The sequence below is a fragment of the Lichenostomus cassidix genome, chromosome 7, assembly GCF_008360975.1.
Source record: "Lichenostomus cassidix isolate B80296 chromosome 7, HeHo_3.0, whole genome shotgun sequence".
In the NCBI taxonomy this organism is placed as follows: Eukaryota; Metazoa; Chordata; class Aves; order Passeriformes; family Meliphagidae; genus Lichenostomus; species Lichenostomus cassidix.
This window is the reverse complement of record NC_139488.1, coordinates 32,380,937-32,400,794: the sequence shown is the minus strand read 5'-3', so window position 1 is coordinate 32,400,794 and position 19,858 is coordinate 32,380,937. Positions and strand designations below refer to the sequence as shown.

Below are 19,858 nucleotides of genomic sequence, written 5' to 3'. Positions count from 1 at the left end.
TAACCTGTGGGGTTTGATCCTCTGCAGCAGAATTGTGAGTGTGGTTTTGGTTCTCTCTGTTCAAATCCAGCTAAAATTCCTGGCTTCCCATTTTCCTGGGATCAGGGTGCCTTTGGGAGAGCAGGCAGAGTGTGTAGCTTTGCTATGACTTGATTTTTAACACATTTATTAAACATATCCCTGGAAGTCTTCAAGACCAGGTTGGATGGGGCTTGGAGCAGCCTGGTCTGGTGGAAGGTTCCCTGCCCATGACAGGGGGGTTGGAATGAGTTATCTTTAAGATTCCTTCCAGCACAAACAGAATCCATCCTGGGATTCTGTGATATCTGTACTACTGATTTATTGATAGAAAACTCTTGCAGAAATAAAAGTGACAAGGCTCCAGGGGGTTCTCAGACTCCAATCCAGCCTGAACTGGAATTCTCTCTTGAACAGTCAGGTGTTCTTGCATAGATGGTGACATATCCCATTTGGCCAAACTGATCTCACAGCAATTTCATTTACTTTCAACCTCATTGGCTTCTGTGGTTTCTCTGTTTTAAATAGGCATTGCTTAGACATTCCCATCCTAAGAATTAAATGTTCTTGTAAAGCAGTTTGGCAGCTGAATGTTTCTTCCTCATGTGATGATGTCAGTGATGTCTAGGATTCTGAGGAAAATGCTGGATGTGCTTCATCTTGGTGTCCTCAGAGTCAAAATTGCACCCTGAGGCCTCAGATTTAAGATTATAGATCCTGGTCCAAGGAGCACAGAACTAATGCATTGCTCCTGTCTTAACAAGGGAAGCTGTATAAAAATAGAAATAAAAACAAACAGAAGAAGAAGCATTTCGTGGCTGATAATGACATTTTGCATTAGTCACTAAGAGCTTGGTGCCTTGAAATAGTGTGCCCAGGCTTTTCTTCTGGAATTTGAGGCACATGTAAATAGCACAGCAAATCATGCTGGCACTGATGAGTACTCAAGAGCTCTTATAAGATTTCTCAGGCTTTGTCATTAGTTTCTTTTCAGGGGGTTGTAAGAAGCATGAATTAAATAGAATTTTTTTTGTAGCTTTTTCCACTTTTTAATTTTCCATATGACAACTCCCTTTTAATTTCTCATTCAGGCCAGCAGAGCACGGTGCAGTTATTGTGCATATGCTGTGAACAAGCTACAAACACACACACACAGAATTCTGTCTTTACAAACCAGGGTGGAAGCAGAACGCTACAGACAACATAATTAGCACACAATACCAAACAAAAATAATAACATTTTTAAAGCTAAATAGTGTGGATTTAAGGGATTTTTAATTTACTGTGTTTCATTTCATTTTGGTGGACTTTCCTCAGGGATATTTAGGATTTCCAGAAAACAAATGGTAATATTGTGTGCATCCTAAACCAAAAATCTCTTGTGCTCTGCTGAGAGAATAGAGCTAGTTCAGTATGTGCACACTTCCAGAATAAATAAAAACCCCATGGAGTTTTGCTAATAGACTAGGTAGAAATCTGGGCTTGGTGGAAACTTGAGGAGTCATGGAATGCCCAGAACCAGGCAGATTCAAACCAGCTACAGCCCTGTATCTCTGTCCAGCCCCAGCACAACCCCTGTCTGCTGGGGGCTGGTGTGACAATGTTGTGGCTCTCGTGCCAGGAGATTGCAGTTCCAGTGTGTGGACACAGTGATGACATGGATCCTTTTCTACTAAATCCCTGCACTAGGATCTAAGCCCAGAGTAATTCAGCCATTGTTAACCTAAATATGCCATTTCATGTTTCATTCAGGCTTACTGCAGCATGGATGTCTCTCGCTGATTGCAGCTGAAATGAAGACAAATCAGGCTTATTATATTTAAGGGCTGTGAATATTTTTATTTTTGGGTTTCCAGTGGGCCTGATTCTAAAGTGGTAGCCATTTCCACCAGGGTAAATTGGGAGCAATCACCTTGCTCCTCGTCGTCATTCACCCTGCAGTTAAACCAGACTATCATTCCCTGCAGCAAAAGGTGTCTGAGCTCTGAGCAATCAGCACAACGTGGTGAAGTGTTGAGCAGAGCAGGGGCTGAAACACAAGTCCATCATTCCCCTAAGTGCCCCAAAAGGAGCTGCAGAAAGTGGCTGCTGCCACTTCTTGCTTGCTCTCTTTTCTCCTGTTTATACAAAACCTGAAACAGGGCAAGAGTTTTGCTTCACCCAGGAGACAAACTTGGTGTCAAGTCACTGTAAAATGGGAGATTTGTGGTTTAATCCCACTGGAGAGATCAGGCGTTGAACCAGATACCTGTGAAATGGGTGAGTTAGGCTGCTGGGAAGGCTTTCCTCTACAAAGCAGGCAAGCTGGAAATATTCAGCTTGGAAAATGTGTGATGAGGATACAACAAAAATCTGTAAAATCACCACTGGCAGTGAGAGGGTGAGCAGGGACTTTCTAGTCCCCCTTCCAAAACAAGAGCAGATTTAAAACAAAAAAATGGAGAATTATGTTTTCCCCCACCAAACCTGTGATTTGCCTTTGGAGCTCCTTGCCAGAAGAAGCTGGGGATGTTGAAGGTCTTCTGCAACCATTGAGCATTTCAACCATCGAAGTCCTTTACAGATCCTCCCTAGAGAACACTTCAAGGTCACCCAAAAATGCCAGAATAAAAGATGATGGCTGAAACCTGTCTTACCCATTGAGACCATCTTACTCTGACAATGATTGGCTCAATGTTTTAATTTTTAGAAAGATTCAGAAGCATTTAGAAAGAACAGCTTTACCTTTGGTAATACTTGCTTTTTATTTATGAAGTTCCTAGCATAAATAAATTCTGAAAAACACAAGGCTTTAAAGATATTTTTGTCAGATCATGGTAAGAACAACCTTGATGTGGTTTGCCAAGCTTTGAATTATAATGTATGTCATCAGTAACCTAAGTTGTTATAATTTACTCCTGACATTAAGATCTTGCTTTTGGGCATATAGTTGCAAATGTATCCTATTCACTTCCTTACTTTCTAAATGCCCTTCATGTCTCAGTAAGACAATCCAATCAAAACTAAAGACCAAATGCACTGTAAAACAAATCAAGCATACAAACAATTCTTAAGCGTTCCTCTTACACGTTCGCTGGCTTGCCCAAGGCTCCTAAACTTCATAAGCTGTGTAATCATGAAGTATACAAAAGTTTTCAAAGGAAACATTTATACCATTTATTTTGTATGTTGCTCAGGTCAGAATGTGTAAAAAGAGAATCACAGAGATAAGAATTTGTCATAAATCTACCCATCCTGGCCTAAGAGTCGCCGCTGCTGAACATTCTCGTTCAAAATGGGTTGGTCTTTTCCAATTTTCTTAAGTTACAATCCAAAAGGCTAAGTTTTATGATGGCAGCACTTTGGGGGTGACTAATTGTGCTAAGAGGTGTTCAACCCCTGATGAAATAAAAATCCCCCACGAGGAGAGATACTTTAATTTAATGTTGGTCATAATGCCAATTTTCAAAGCTATAAAAGTCACTATTCTCAGTCCTTAGCCTCAGGCTGAATCCGTTATTCTGCACGTGCTTTCCATCAAAACCATTTCATGTTTTGCTCATAAGGGCAGAATACGTGTGGTTTTACCTTTTTCCCACCCTTTAGAACAAAGCATAAAAGTTTGTCACCAAGGACCCATGAAAAGCACTTAGAAACCCACAGCAGGACTTTGGTCTTTATTAGAATTTGATATTAACCTGTGCTCCAGAGGCTCTGGGGCTGCAACCCCTTTGCAGCACAGTGGCATTTGGGGGCACAGTCAGTCCCTGGTTTGGCAGTGGCTGCCTGGGGTTGCAGAGTATCCAAATTGCTCCATTCATTTCACCTGGCAACCCAAACAACCACTGGGGATGTTTGCAATCCCACCCTTAATGACTTTGTTGCCGGTTTAAGCATGGCAAGGAGCAGCAGCTCAGAGATTTCCAGGACAGTCTGTGTTAGGTGACACTGTGGACATCTGCTCGTAAAACCCTTCTAAATCTCTGGAAAAAATCACCCCTGTGAAAAAAACCACCAAAAAGAAGGGCCATGTACTGACAAACAGTTACCAGGGGCTGGGGCTGAGAGAAGCACAGGAATCCAAACCAACTTCCCCAGGCTGGGGTTTAAGCTGATAAAGAAGAGGATTAGATTTTCCTGGTGAGATAACCATCTCCCTGCCCTCCTCAGCTGCAATAATTAAATGAGTTTCAGTAAGCGTGACATAAGATCAGATCCCAAGAGCTCCTGCCAAAGAGCACTTATAAGGCATGAATTAAATAAAGGTTGAAGTACTTTTAACCAATCAGCCGGTTTCTCACGGAGAGCCAGGAGCTTCTTCATTTAGGAACCTGACATTTTGTTCAAGTTGTGCTGAGCAGAACAGATCACACCAGTTAACGTGGTAATGAAGAAGTGATGGTGGTATTTGCACTCGACTCCAACGTCAGCATAAATTCTGTTCCTCGTCCAGATCAGGACGACTTCCCTGAAATAAAGCATATTTCAGCCTCATTAACCAATTTAAGATCTCAAATGAAATGAGATCAATTTAAGTTAAATCCATCATAACGAGGCTGGCTTAAAGAATTAGTTTCTCTGGGTCCATAAGGATACTCCCAGTAACTGTTTCTGCAAGGTCATCTATTCTGAGCTTTTTAGGGCGTTCAGTTACACACAAAATTTTAATTATAAATACTTAAATTAGATGTAGAAATTTCTGCTTTCTTTAGTGTTACTGCCCCCATGAAAACTTGCTGTATTCCTGTATTAGAGTTCAGGTAATAAATGAATTTTACCATATTGCTATTTAACCACCAACACAGAATTGGAACAATAAATGGTTTTAAAAATAATAGATGTGCTTCAGAATAGCTTTTATCTCAAATGCTGAATTCCAGTTCTGTTCATACTACACAGTTAAAACTACACTAAAATAATTTAACTTTTCAACAAGGTGGCCACGCAAATTGGACATCTGAGAAATAAAAATTTGGTAATTAAAATCTTGAAAGGAAGCTACATTTGCTAAGTTACTGGTTGTGGGGAATGTGACATGGTTTTTAAAGTTCAGCCTGTTGGGATTAGCCAAATCGGTGTAGTTCCTCCATAAATTAATTAATTTTCTCTTGGCTCTAGTGCAGTCAAATGTTAAATTCAAAATAACCTGTCTCTAACGAGTCACCTTTATGTGACACCCCTGTATTGATGTCATCAAAATTAATAGGAAAAATGGCCTTAAGCTTAATTGGTATTTTAATGCCTACATTTTTAAATTACTTGAACAAATTTTTAATTAAATTGGAGCATTAAAAATGAAGCTGTTCTTTATTTTTTGCTGTTTTCTTAATTTTAAAATATTGCAAAGATAATTGCCATCCACATGGAAGAGTTTTTTTTGTAAAATAAAAATTAAAAAATCAAGTACTCGATACTAGATGTTAATTATAAGAAGGAAACAACTGAGGGGAAAAAAGTGATGCATAGTCCAAAGGGCAACCATGATTTCACCTGAATGATTGAACATACCAATTGTTTCCCAGATGTTTAGATTGTAATCTCTTGGTGGATTTGTATTGCTTTCACTGACTATATCTTTAATATCTACATGGACAGATACTGTTCTGGTTGTGAAAACATTTTAGGAAACTTGCATCTTCCATCACCATTGTCACAAGTTAAAGGTCCAGAGACCTTAAGCTGATGGTTCAAACTCATCTTGCCAAAGCAACAGAGTGAAAAAATATATCTGGCTTTTTACTGCTCATTTTAAAGAAAATAAAGTGAATGATGAGATTTTTCAACATCAATAAAATCACTCTTTCCTTCAGCTTGCAATGTTTCTGGACCTCTATTTAACAGATAACTTCTGACATCTTTCTAATCTATGGATCATTTATTGTGTAGATGTATTTTAGCATCTACCCTGTTCTTGCATCCTCACTCAGCACCCTGAAATTAGATAAACCTGAGAGTTGTGTTCACTGAGCAGTGTCACAGTCAGGGATGGAAGTGTGTCATTGAGCCTAAATTAATGTACCAATTCATTAAACACTTTCAAGCTGTGTGCCCATATTTGTTAGAGACAAAAATGCTCAATGATTGCAGTAAAACACCTTTTGGGCTCCAATATAACCAACCTAAGTCACCTCAGCTTCCAGCTCCCTCCAACCTAAGCCACGCCAAGCTGTGGTCACTGGAAATTAGCTAACTTTCCACTGCTGGTTTTAATTTGATCTCGTTTTCTTTCAGGTGCACCACTGCCAGTCCAGAGTGACTCCACTTTGGCTGTGGTTTTTTCAGCTTTATATCAGCAAAAGCAAGACCAGAGTCAGACCCTGGATTCTCTCTGATGTGTTGGACCATTTTTGGCATCATGCAGCTCTTTTCACCAAGAACCAGTGGCGGGAGGTTTGCCCATTTTTTTCTTCTGACTTCTTTTAAATTTGATATTTGCTTGAAGAAAAATACACTGCTAGTGCCAATTAGATAACTGGATTGTTCTTCTTCTTCTATCAGAAATTTCTTTTACTTCCAAGGGCCCAGCTCCAAAAGCACAATAGCACACATCTAATTAAGTGGGTTGCTTGTGAGAATGAGCTCTGAAATTATAAACATTGTCTGAGTTTGTAAGCAAGGAAGATTCTTCAGAGAAATTTGCACTCCTCCATTTGTAAAAATCACCTGTGTGGTGATGCAGCATGTGCCACACCAGTCTCTGCAGGGAAAGTCCTCTGGGGCAGATTGTCCAGTCCTGCACACCCTGGAGCCAAGCCACTGTCCCCTCCCTGGGCATGGGACACAAGCCAGTGCCGCTTTCTCCTCGAATCATTTCAGAAATGTGAGAAATTCTGCTGCCTTCATTACTGTGGTAAACACAACAGTGGTTGTTTTGCTGGTCCTTGCTGCTGTTTGGGGATTTTTTCCCCTGTTCTTTACCCAACAAAATAACCTGGGCAGCTGGAGCCCACAGGAAAGGCCTCTCTTTTCCTCCAAATTAATTACACAGCAATTCCATGGTCTCTGATGTTGTTGCTGTGAGCACTGATAAAACTTGAAGAGCTTTAGAACATGTAACTTGCTGTAACCACTCTTTCTGGCTGTTCAAGTGTCAATACCCTATTGAATCAGCAATTACCTTAAACCTTTATTGTGAGTCAATGCAAAATAAAGGGAATATTTCTCCATAGTTATTTTTTGTAAGACCCTCCTGCAAGATCCCTCACCACGTGTAAATTCACTCATGCTTGCTGGGGTTTATAGCATTCCTGGAAGTGTTGCCCATCATGTTTTTACCATTATTTAAGATGCTGGTGAGGCATCACAATAAGTCAGGATTTGGGAGGGAAAGGCACATCCACCAGAGATGGTCCTGCCCAAGCAGTGCTGGCAGATTTGCCCTTCTGCACTAAATTACCTCTTTTTGCATTTGTAATAATATGGCTCTTTAACATGCTAGAAAAAAAGGCTCTGCACTTAAAAATGCCACAGGAGTGAAGATTAAGCAAGCAAGTGCAGACACCCAGCTGTTGAAAGAACAGGCAGTATGAAATTGGGGGTGGGGGACAAAATTAGCATTCTCCTCACATGCTCACCGCCTGCTCTAATCACAATGCAGGCATTATCAGCCAGCATTGAATCTTTGTATTATTTCCAAGTTTCCCCTATTGTCAGTCATTGTGACAAAGTGCAGGACAATCTGACACAATGATGAATCACTCCAGACATTGAGTTTTCACATGGCTGTCAGATGATCTCAGTAGGCTGTGTCACCTGAAAATGCCACAAGACTAAGCCAGTGCCGTACTTCAGAACAAAAACGGAGTTTGGTATAAACTCCACTGATTCAGGGCATAAACATGGGAGTCTGGAGAGCTGGCTCAGCTTTCTCTTATGCAGGAAATCTCAGCATTTTCATCCAGAGTGAATGGAACTAGAATCAGGGCTCAGGATGTGTTAACATCTCTTGCAAGCAAACCAGGAGGATATGTTGTTTGGAGGGTTAAATTAAATTCCTGCATGGATGGATCTGTACTGTGTGGGGTTTTTTAAAATACTTACTCAATACGTAATGTCCTTCAACACAGAGGGTATTTTATCCTAATAGGTTCAGGTGCATATATAGAAATGAGTCCCCTGCAGTCTCTTTTTCTTGCATGGCAAAGTTATCTAGCTGGCTTTTTATTTTCTCTGTGGGCCAGGTAAGATGTAGCTGCACTGATAACTGATTGATATATAGTCAAATGCAAATATGCTTGTTTAAGTACATGCCTTGCCTTCGTGTATATTTGCTTGTCGGTGCTATTGTGAGCCTAGCCCAGAAGAACATTGCTCTTTCCCCCATTATTATTCACAAAGGCAGCTTTCTGAGTTATTTCTGCTCCTGCACAATATTCATGATAGCAATTTGATACCTTAGCAGTTTCAAGGTTATCAAGTGATTGAAAATCCTGCTGCTTACTTCAAGGTGTAACATATAAACTGTACTGCCATCCATTCTAGTAATATAATAGTTTTTCTTAATGCCTTTCATGAACTCCTGATTTAAAGTGTAAGCTAACTTCAGAAAGGGCTTATCAGCCCCAGACTTGGCCGCTGCTGCATTCAGCCCCTCGAGTTTGTATCTCTGCGTGTAGCACTTAAGCAGGCAATATTTAATCTCTCGCGGAGATATTGATACATCAGCTCCCGGGTGAGGACGCTGAACCACGGCCGTAATGAGAAACAAAGAAGTGGTTATTTATCTGGCGTGTCGGAGGGCTGGAGCTCCTTGGATATGAATCTTGGGGGCAGGAACCTTAAAGGATCCTCATTATAACAAGAACCTTAAATAATCATAAATACGTATACAGCCTCATAAAATCTTTTGCTCTTTGGATATCAAGGAAGTTCCTTCTGCGCTGCCAATTGTGCATGAAATTAATTCTTATTTCAACTACCAGTATGAAGATGCTAGCTTTTATTCAGTGAAGCCCCACTGGATTTCTAAACAAATAGCGCAGAATACTTGTTTGTGCCAAAGTATTTCAAGGAGGAAATTTTGCATTCTGTTTCTTATGCAGTGCTGAAGAGTAAGATAGAGCTCTGCACTTATTCCCTAGGAGGCTGGTGATAGAAATATATAAGTTTTTTATCTTTCCTTTGTCAATTTCCTTTAGTAGGCAAACGCATGACGTCTTTATGGATTCTTTTTTTTCTAACCAGGGATTGAAAGCTGTGAAGGACTCATGCCTAAAAAAATTTCCACATATTCCAGCCTGCTGTGGGCTGAGTGTTAAAGTCCTTACATTTCTGGTTCATCTCACATTATAACTTTGTGTCAGGTATGACTTAGTGCCTTGCACAGCACTAGATTCCCCACCTTTTCTGTTTATTTCCAGTGACAGAGAGGGATGAAGGACTTTTATCTTTTGCTTTACCTGTGTGTGGATCAAGCAAGGTGCACCTTCAGGCAGGATGGCAGGAGTGGCTGCTTAGGGAGGGAGGCCACAGCCCCAAACTGTTTGCCCAGGAGCCAAACCAGTCGCTGAAGGAAGTAAGACTGGGTGTTGGAAGAGTTTCTCCCATGGGCTGCACAGTTCAGGACAAAAGGATGGTGAATGTGATAACACCAGACTTGAGCATCTGCCAGCCTCTTCCAGGTCCTTTACGAAAAAAAAAAGTATGTAATGCAGTCAGCTTTGAAAAGCACCTGCCTGTCACCCCATCACCCTCAGGCAGAACAAACTGCTCCACAAGGACTCCTGAGGTCAGCCTTGGCTGCCAGCCCAGGTGATTTGGCTGCCACCACCCCTCCCTGCATCCACAAAACTGGGCCAAGCTGGGCACAGCGTTCTCCCTGGGAGAGTGTGTAGCCACACACCTTTTCTTGTCTCCTCTGGGCTCAGCAATCACCTGAGGAAAAAAAATTATTGCAGAGGGGAGCCTGGACCATGTCTGATCTCATTGTGTGCTTGTGCTTTTATAATATGCCATTTTGAGGGGAAATAAATTGAAAAGGAAAGTGAAGGGAACAGAAGGATGATTCTTGTTTTTTACTGACCTGTGGGATTTGATGTTGTAGGAGCCAGAAGACTCTCTGTTCAATGTTTCAATGGGTAAACCTAATTTTAAATAGATATTTCTGATATGACCTTTTCCTAGTGATATTTTTTCCACATGTCTAGCCAGCAGACCGAGTAAGGAGGTGGTGCATGTGCAGTGGATTATTAACCTGGTGGCAACATTAGTAACAGAGAAGGGTGCTTTATTCCACTGCTAGCCCTTGCATCTGTTTCACAAACATTACCAAGATAATCACATTCTTCCTGCATCTGCTTTGCTTTAGTTCACACAGATAATTCAAGGGTAATGCACCTTGTCTAAGCTAATTCTAAATACATGCCTCAAACACACAAAAAAGTGCTTGGTGGGTATTTTGACCCAATGCACTACATCAAAGTAACCAAGTAAGCTGTTAATGCTTTGAATAAAATTGGACAAAAATTGGCTTTTGTCCAGCCATGTTACTGACTGGCAGTTGTTTGAGTTTTAAACTTTCTCTGTATGTGAATATATATGAAATGACAGTGCAACCTGTAAGTTATTCAGGTGCTCCAGTGAGAGCTGTGCTGAGAGATAAAATATACCATGAGCAATGTGCTCAGGTCTGAGTCATGGAACTGAGATCTGACCTTTCCAGATAACTTGCAGGCTAACGAAATTGCCAATATGGGATGACACCTTTGAAATTATGCACCTGATGGAGAGGAACTCAGAGCCCTGTGGGTCCAACTCACTGGGACTTTGCCCTGTGGATCCAGACATTAAATCCTGAAAACTAGAATCATGCAGATGATTGTTGAAAGCAAGGTTGAATTAAATTAAGCCAAATCATAAATTTAGCAAATGATATGCTTATTAAAAACAGAACAGAAAAAATTAGAATCACAGAAAGGTTTGGGCTGGAAAGGACCTGAAAGCTCATCTTGTTCCACCCCTGCCATGGCAGGGACACCTCCCACTATCCCAGGTTGCTCCAAGCCCTGTCCAACCTGGCTTTGGACACTTCCAGGTTGAACAGCCCCAGCTCTGTCAGCCTGATTGAAAATCCACAAGAGGTCACAGTCTTGAGAAAGTGTCACCTCCTGGCTGAAGCCATGCTTGTCACACATTGCAGATAATAAATCCTGGATTGTGCAGTTAAAAAATATCAGTGACCATTAGTGCCAGCAGCTTCTGTGAGATTCTGTGATCAGCTAATAATCTGAGGTGTCAGAAGCTTGAAATTACTCCATTAGAGCCAGGAAAGAAGAGGCTTTCTGAAGGCATCATTAGCATTTCCTTTTCCAACTTCATGCAGATTTCTTGGAGGGACATATGCTGAGTGTCCTCCCTTAGCACTTGGAACTGAGTGGAGTTTCCTTCCCAGCACTGGCTGCCACCTGTCATCCTCCCAGCACGGAGCCATATGGTTTCAGAGGGCTGATACTACATGGGGCTCCATTCATAAGCTTGCTTTCTTCTAATCACAGCCCATTTTTAAATGTTACTACTCCCAATGATCAGTACGATAAATCATTTAAATATAGATTATTAGCACTATTCCTGTTTGCAAATACATTTGTAACAGATGTAATTGGAAAAGTTTAACTTATGCTCCACTCATGTTACATTCAAGTGCCCATCAACATAAAAGAGCAAATAAGAATGAGGATTTTTTATCCAACACCTGAGGTTGTACACACAGCAGATACAACTCTGAGTCCCTCCTAAAACCAGATTGCATGTATAAGATTAACATTTGGAAACACAAGATGGCAAAGAGGGATCTGAAACATATCTTTATTCCTACCTTTCAATGCTAAAATACAGAATCAAACATTTGAAAGCAAAGGCAACAGAATATGAAGAGAGAAAACAAGCAAGTTTATATCCAAAAGAAAAAAAATTGGTGATATATAAGATGATTTATGAGTTATCTTCTCTCTTGCACAAATTTGACCTGAAAAGGGTTCCTGCTTGACCCTGGGGGCTGCAGCAAATGCAGGGTGTTTGTCCCAGGGTTGAGAACTGCTGCAACAGTTCTCAACAGCAAAAAAAACCTCCTGGGTTTGGCTGTTTGTCTCACAAACATTGTGGCAGTGAGTTTCACGGACTAATTTCTAATTGAACCCAGTATAAGTGTGACTTAATTTATGCCTATTTTATTTTCCACTGTTCTCATTTGTTCACACCACTGTGATTTTGCTTTCCTACCTTTCTGTATCTCTTGTCCTTGTTGTTTGCTATGCATTTTTAAACTGCACATGTTTATAATTTTATAGCTACTGTAATTCCTCACAAAAATTCAATAGAATCCCATCAGCATTAGATAATTTAAATTAAAAGCAATATGTGATAGGACATCTTTGAGCATGCTTTGTGGCATTCAGAAATTGTAACCAAATGTAATCTTGCCTGCAACCCTTGGTGCTTGATGTGGGAATTCCTCCTGGCCCCAGGAGCAAGGAGCAAACCAGAACAAAAAGCCACATCCTTCTGCAGCTCATAGGAAAGAGTTTTTAAAATGGCTTGTGGAAACACTCACAAAAAACACTGCCCTGTCATTGGGAATAATAGGCAACAAATTGATACAGTCATTAGGGAACTGAAAATGAGAAGTATAGGAAACAGCAATTAAGCAATTTCAAGCCTAAATCATAACAGCGCAAGACAAACTCCCCAGATGCCTTTGCAGCCTTTCAAATAATCACTGGATAAGTTTTGCCAGGGAAAAAAAAAAGCATATAGAGAAAAAGGAAAAAATTGAAAAAACCAGTAAAACTGCTCAGTAAAACGCAGAACTGCAAAATCAAATTAACAAGGTCAAATTCCCAATGGATGGAAGAGGAAAAGACATGTGAGGACTGCACAGTCCCCCAGCACAGTGGCACAGGACATGGCTTTGCAGGGAGCAGCTATGGAGGAGCTGTGTGGCCTTCAGTCCTGTCCCCAAGCCCTGCTCAGTCCCTCTAGGGACCTCCTCACCTTCGCCATGGGATTTCTGTAGCTGGTGGAGGAGCTTCACCTGCAGTGGGTGGTTTGGGGCCAGGAGGGATCTCCTCTGGGAAGCTCCACCAGGATCCTGCTGTTCTCCTGGTCCCTGCAGCTGTTCCCAGGCTTATGTATCCCAGGTTGATCTGGTTTCCTTGAGTGAGAACACAGCTGGGCAGCCAGAGCATCCTGAAATTCCCACACCTGCACAGTCCAAAGTGGCTGATCTGGGCAGCCTGGCAGCCAAGGAATTGTCCTGAGCAGAAATTTAGCAGTGCTGAATCCCCTTGACTGACTCTCTGCTGGTGAGTTCACTTTCTGGGCACCACAAGCAGCACTGTCTGCTCCCAAGCCCTCTACATCTGTGCAATTACTCAGTCTATCCTTCTAAGCAGTCGTGCAAGGGAAGCCATTTGTCCTTGATGAATCCTCCAGGACAGTTTAGAATGGAAGCCCTGAATCTCATTGTCTCATGATGAAGAAAACACTGGGGTGAACAGGTTTGATGTGGTTTGTGGTTTTTCTGATGCTGACCTGAGCTGAAGCCCTAACACTGCTGTGTGTGTGAACTTTCCTGAGCCCAGCCACATTTTCTGCCAAGCAACATCATCCTCGTGTATCTTGTGAATTTGTGACTTTCCTCCTGAAATCTTAAATATATTCCCAAACTAATTCTGTGACTAAGGAGAGCTCTGGTTGGGTTTTAGGGACTCCAGATACCTGTTGGTGTAATATCCAGCATGGTGACAAAACCATGTTTGTCCCTTTTGAACTGCAAAGTTGCTTTGTGTATTTCCTGGAAACACCATGTTTTGGAGAAAAGGTGGATTAGCAGGTCCATGCCAGTGTCCATGCAGCAGGCACCCACTTTCTGAAGGCATGGGACCCATTACACATGTTTTTGTATTCAATGTGAAATAAGACCTGCCAGAAATGTGTCTTTTCAGGACCAGTAAGACAATGACACAGTGGAAGGATTGAGCATCAATTTATCTGTAGCAGCAAAAGCAGAAAGTCACAGAAATATTAACAAAAACAAATAAAAGAACCAAATAAGAGAAAACTAACTATATGAAGTCCCAATCTTAGCTCCAGGTAGAGCAATCATCTGTATACCTATTTCTTCCCATTTGCATGATTAATTGACATCTTGTTAACTGCTCATCAGGGACACTGCAAATCAGCACAGAGCAAAACAAACACTTTGCAACAGAGAAGGGGATCTCTAATAGTGAATTATTCTGGAATCAAAACTGAGCTTTAAAAATGCATTTAAAGAGTCAGTCAGTGTTATATGCAAGGCAAATTGGAGATTGGAAACTTTCTGATCTGCTGCTGTAGAGTGTACAGGGCAGCCCAAGCTGTGCTTGAAATGCTGCTCTGACTTTGAAACCGCAGGGGTGGTGTTGTGAGGAAGGCTGTGATTAATGAATTGATGGCTGTGGGAACTTTCTAATACCCAGGAGAGTTTGCAGCACAGTGCTGTGGCTCCCTGCACCCCTTGCAGAGGGATTGGTGCCTTCCCATGCACGGTGCTTGGCCAGGAGATCAACAAGCACTTAATGCTCCTGCACATCGCAGCAGTGGTATTACAAGATTTTTCTCCCTGTTGCAGCCTGGCAGTTCCAGTGGGAATTCTGGACTAAATGGCTTTTTATTTTTTTTCATGCACCAGAGAATAATTTAATTTGTTTTCTCTCCTGCTTGTTTTGTATTGCCACGGCAGAAAGGACAAGGACTGATAAAGGGAGAAAGCTGCGGCAGTGATTTTCCATTTTATTTATGGTGATGCTGTGTAGCAAAATGTAAAAATAGATCTCAGTGCTGGCAATTTTGTCCCTTCTTGATCCCAGGCTGGCACTTTGAAGCTCTGTCCTCCACTCTGTGTGAGGAGAGTGCCTGAGCCAGAGGGATCAGGGCAAGGCCTGCATCCTATGGGTGAGTGATTCTCAAGAAAGCAAAGGTGAAAACTAAACAGTGAACAGTTTATTTTTTTCTTGGAGGAGACATCTCGGCTAAATTCTTGCTCTCCTGAAGCTGAAGTCAAAGGAGTGAGTCCTGTGAATGATGAGAGAGAAGTCTGGGATCTAGAGACAGCAAAATCCTCCTGAAGGAAAGTATGAGAAATATCATTATAGCTGACAACAGAAATTCCTGGCTTCTCTTACAATCTTTCCCAACTCGTACCCAATTTGCATGACAGGTGAGCACTGAATAATGCTGGGTGAGACTTTTTGATCCATAAAAACCTTACTGAAGGAAACAATGAATGTTTCAAAATCAATGGCCTGAACAGCCAGCAAGGTATCAGTCTGTCCACTGAAGACTGTCCACTTCAAGAAAGGAAGAAATGTAGTGGGGTGGAACTTGAGCAAGTACAGCCTCAGTGATATCATTAACTCTTCTTTTGAAAGCCACTCTATTCACTGTTCTGCCTGGCCAGGCATGATATTTTATTAGAAGAAAACAAAATAATTTAAAGAGCATGGAAGTAAATATTAAGCAAGAACAATCAAATGACAAAGGAGACAGAGAATGGCCATGATTTCTTTTTAACTCAGGGGAAGCATTCCCAAACCACAGAGAGAAACCACATGTGAGCATCTTCTCAAAGGACAACAGTATTTAATGGCATGGATATGTCAGCCTTCCTTTTTAAATTTTTTTTCAATTGCATTTTATTGCAGGAAGCAATGGCAACACCCTGTTCATTAATACTGAGGGTGCAGTTCAAGTATTGCCACACTGTGCTAAACTTTTGATGTCCTCGAGGGACTGTGCAGGGAAGTGACTTTGATGGATCACAGTTGCACTTGAAACCGAGCTGGGAAAGATTAGTGTGTCTCAGGCACAGAGATTCCACTCACCTGATTTTTTTTTCTGTTCTGATGAGATAATTTTTCTAATTAACCTTGATAACACTTCCAGACACAAAGGCCCATCCACACATAGTGGGAAATACATTTTCAAATGGACGTTTCGCTTCTACCCATGTTTTCTAGTAGTGAAAACAGAATTTTAACACCTTTGTTGCCAACTGATTTGTTTGGGAAAGAAAAGCTGAGCCTTTTAAACAGAAGCAGAAGTTGCCCCCAAGAGCCTTTGTCAGAAATCCAGGCTTCCACAGGCACTGAGGTGTCCTGTGTACACTGATGGAATAAAGGGAGCAGTATGAATTTAAGAGCAACCTCCCAGTGCCAGGTGCCACTTTCTCTTTATTCCTCATTTGATGCTTATCAAGGAAGTCAGTGATGCTGTCTTTTTCTGAGCAGGGTCTGAACATCTGTAAAAATGGTTTGAAAGCCAAAGCATGCCAGAACAGGGTCCTTTGGAAATGTTCAGCATCTGACCTTTATCCCTCACACTGTCCCACTTAGGAGGAGGAAGGACTATCTCACAATCCCACTGAATTCACCTGAAAATTCACCTGGAATTAAAATGAACCATTTCCCATACTCCCACCTACTTTGTTCCGTTTTTAAAGTTTCCAGCAAGAAGGTTTTCAAAGCTTTCCTGAGTCCCTTTGCTCTTGTCTGGCTTTACACCAACACTGATTTCCAGCTCTGTAGAGCAGGAAAAGCAGATTTGTGCTTCCCCAGAGGAGCTGTGACACCTGTGAGAAAGAGCAAGTCACTCCCTGGCCATTCTTTCACCACTTTGAACCTGCTGCAGCTGAGGTGAGCCAAGTGCTGCTCTGAAAGGCTTTCCCATGGCTCTTGCTGGAGGTCATGTTTTTCCCTGATACCTGAAAGATGTTCAAGCTTGCTTAAAATGCATTATTTAAAAAAATCTAACATGTTATGTAGGTTCAAATGCAATAAAACTGAATTTTTCCCTAACAATTATCCTATTTCTAGGTCTCTGACTATGGTCTTACCAACAGAGCAGTTTTTAAAGGAGGCTGCAACATCATTTCATAAACCTTCATGCAGGCAGACTAACAGAGAATCTCCAACACAGGCAAGAACCTTCACTTTTCCCAGGAGCTGGGAATTTAGATTTATGGGGAAGTTTTAGGAGGCTATTTGGCACTAGCTAAACAGAGTTTAAGAGAGAGCCAAAGTATATGTGAGGTTTAAGACAGCAATTTTAAAGAGACCACAGCTCTTTTATCTTTTTCAGAGGTTGTATGGTACCACATCATCACTCTGCCTTCCCCTTCTCAGAGTGGCTGCTCCAATTTTTCCTGCAGTTGGGTTTATACAAAGCCAATACTCAGCTGTCCAGTTTCATGTGATTTTATAGGTCTTCTAACATCTGACAAAAAAATGCAATTGCTGTGGGTGAGCATGGCTTTGTTGGGCAGAAATTATCCTTTTATTGAACTGGATTTCTCTAGCTGTAACAAGTTTTTTTGTGTTTTTGGTTTCAAATAGGTCAATGACACTGCCCACTTCTGAGCCAATTTTACAACAAAAGTTGTAAAATGAAAGTCTTTTGTAACTAAAACATGCCAATACTCCAAAATTACTTATTTAAAACCCAACTGTGCCATTGCCCGGAACAGGCTGATGAGAAGGTGTCACTCACCCCAGCCTCAACAACAATCTTTGTGATTGTTCACAAAATAATTAGCAAAAATTTCAGACTTGATCCTATGTGGGGTTTGGGGGTTTTTTTGGGGGGGTTTTTTGTTTGGTTGGTTAGGTTTGTGTTTTCGGGTTTGCTTTTTTTTTTCCAGATATTTTGATGAGAGGTTTTGCTTCACTTTGCTCATTTCTGAGGCACACAGTCTTTCAACCTCCTCAGCCCTTGCCATAGCTTTTAAAGGACACAGGCAGAGAAGGAACAGATGGAAATAAGGATAATTGCTTACTTTGAACATTGAGAGAAATGCACAATGCCTATAAGGTCTCATCCAAAGTTAATGGAAAGACTATCAATTTACTGTGCTTACACTGTGTCCATTACCACAGACTCTGAGCAGCCTTCAGGAATTTAGCCTGAGGACTACAGGAGGTGAGGAAAACCATTTCTCCCCATTTCACTGAGGCAGAGAAAGACTTTTTGTGCTTCCCAAGGTCACACACCCTGATGGAGCAGGACTGAAGATGGATATTTCAAGCTCTTTAGTAGCCTTATGGTGACCAGATCCCTCCTCTGCTGCACCACAGCATCCTTGCAGCATCCAGCAGTCCCAAAGCTCCTCAGCATCCCCCAGTGCTCTGGGGGACAGTGCTGCTCTGCAGCACTCTGGTTATAAAGTTCCCTGCCTAATAAAGGGAATTTTGCACAACAGCTTAGGATGTGGAGGGCTGGGATGTGATGAAGACCCTCCAGCTCTGTACAGTGTGTTTGGCTAATCACAGCTCAGTTTGACTTTACCACCACCATGCAGTACGTGAGGAGTGAATTTTGTGTGTGAAACATTCACAACAATAACACAGATGGGAATTGGAACTAAATATGCACTGCATGCAGTGCTCATGTCATTCCCAGGAACTACATAAAGATGGCATGAGGGGCTTAGCCATGAGGATTGAAATAGGAGGGAGAATTCGGAAACCATAGTTAAAGAACTTAAAAAGAACATCTGAGAAGATGAACCTTTTTGATAGGATTTAGGCTGCCTATGGGATTCTGGAGTTTTAATCAACAAAAGCAGCTTATTCTATCAGTGTCGTGAGCAACAGCAGAAAAGGCATCATCAGTGGAGGATGCTGTAGAAAACAATTTCTTTGGTTTAAAAACTTGTTTAGAGGAATCTGAGGCTCCCCCCCCTTAGACTGGTGACCATCTGGATGGATTTTGCCTTGGAAAGCCTGTTTTGAACTTGAAGCAAACAAACATTTGTTCATATGGTGGGAAAGAAAAGATTGAAGCAATGTGCCAGAACTGGAAAAGCCACCCATGCATATCAGTACATTTACCTAGAGCAAAATAACCTCTTTGTTTTTGGAACATTATCTTTAGTCCCCTTGTAAAGGTCTCCTTGACCATCCTGCATGGTGGAAAGTCAAGGAAAAATACTGATCTTTCCCATATGTGACTCCTATTTCTATAACACACACTTTTGTTCAGATCCATTACCACAAGACTCTCACACACATTACAGGTTCTGGGGGGCAATTTTATATTCCCTAATGTTATTTTTAGTCACCCCAAAAGCAGTTTTCAGTGGACAAAATTCCCTGGGGAGGAGGTGCCCCTGGATGGCAGCATGGCCCCAAACACAGCATGGAGCAGTCCAGGAGTTCTGGAGAGTTCTGCAGCAGTGCCCAGCAAGGTGACAGAGCCAGATGGTGTCACCTCTGCCTGCTCAGCATGCCAGAGCAGAGCCAGGCATCTTGGACAGCTGGACCCAAAGCCATCAGCTGGTGCTGGGGCCCTATCCAAGACCTATAAAGAGGGATGGATGGCAAATTCCATAATGGGAAGGCAGAAATGTTTATCTTCCTTTCCCTCTATGGTTAGCTGTCACAAATTTGGGTGGCACTGCCTTTTGGATGCACCCCAGACAATTCTGTCTCTGTGCTGCAGCACATTCACTCAAACACTCAGTAAATGAGCTGGCAGCTCAGGTGATGGTTGTTTCCCATCTCAAGCTATTTAACATCCCTGGCTGTTTCTTTGGTAACTGATAACATTAAAAAAAAAAAAAAAAAAAAAAATTACTGCTGACCATATGCATGCTCAACCCAGAGAGCAACCAAACTTTTATGCTCTTTAGCATTCCCAGTTTTCAGCATTTACTAAACCTCTGAACTTGCCTCACCCCAAGCACAAAGGCAGCAGGAACTTTGCACTTCATGCATCTTCTTTTCACAGCTTTGAGTATGGCGTAAGTAACCTTTCCCATTAAATTAGCTAATATAATCTTTCATTTCAGACATTTTAATTTACAAATCTAAAAGCAATAAGTTGTCAC

At 41.6% G+C, this 19,858-nt stretch overlaps 1 long non-coding RNA gene across 1 annotated transcript in view; it reads left to right on the top strand.

The window, feature by feature from the left end:
* LOC146434921 (uncharacterized) overlaps nucleotides 1–7,134 on the top strand; it is a 90,951-nt gene extending 83,817 nt beyond the window's left edge. The window contains exon 3 of the long non-coding RNA XR_014853309.1: nucleotides 6,229–7,134. This is a non-coding gene — a long non-coding RNA (uncharacterized LOC146434921). The remainder of the gene's footprint in view (nucleotides 1–6,228) is intronic.
* The last annotated feature ends 12,724 nt before the right edge of the window (nucleotides 7,135–19,858 follow it).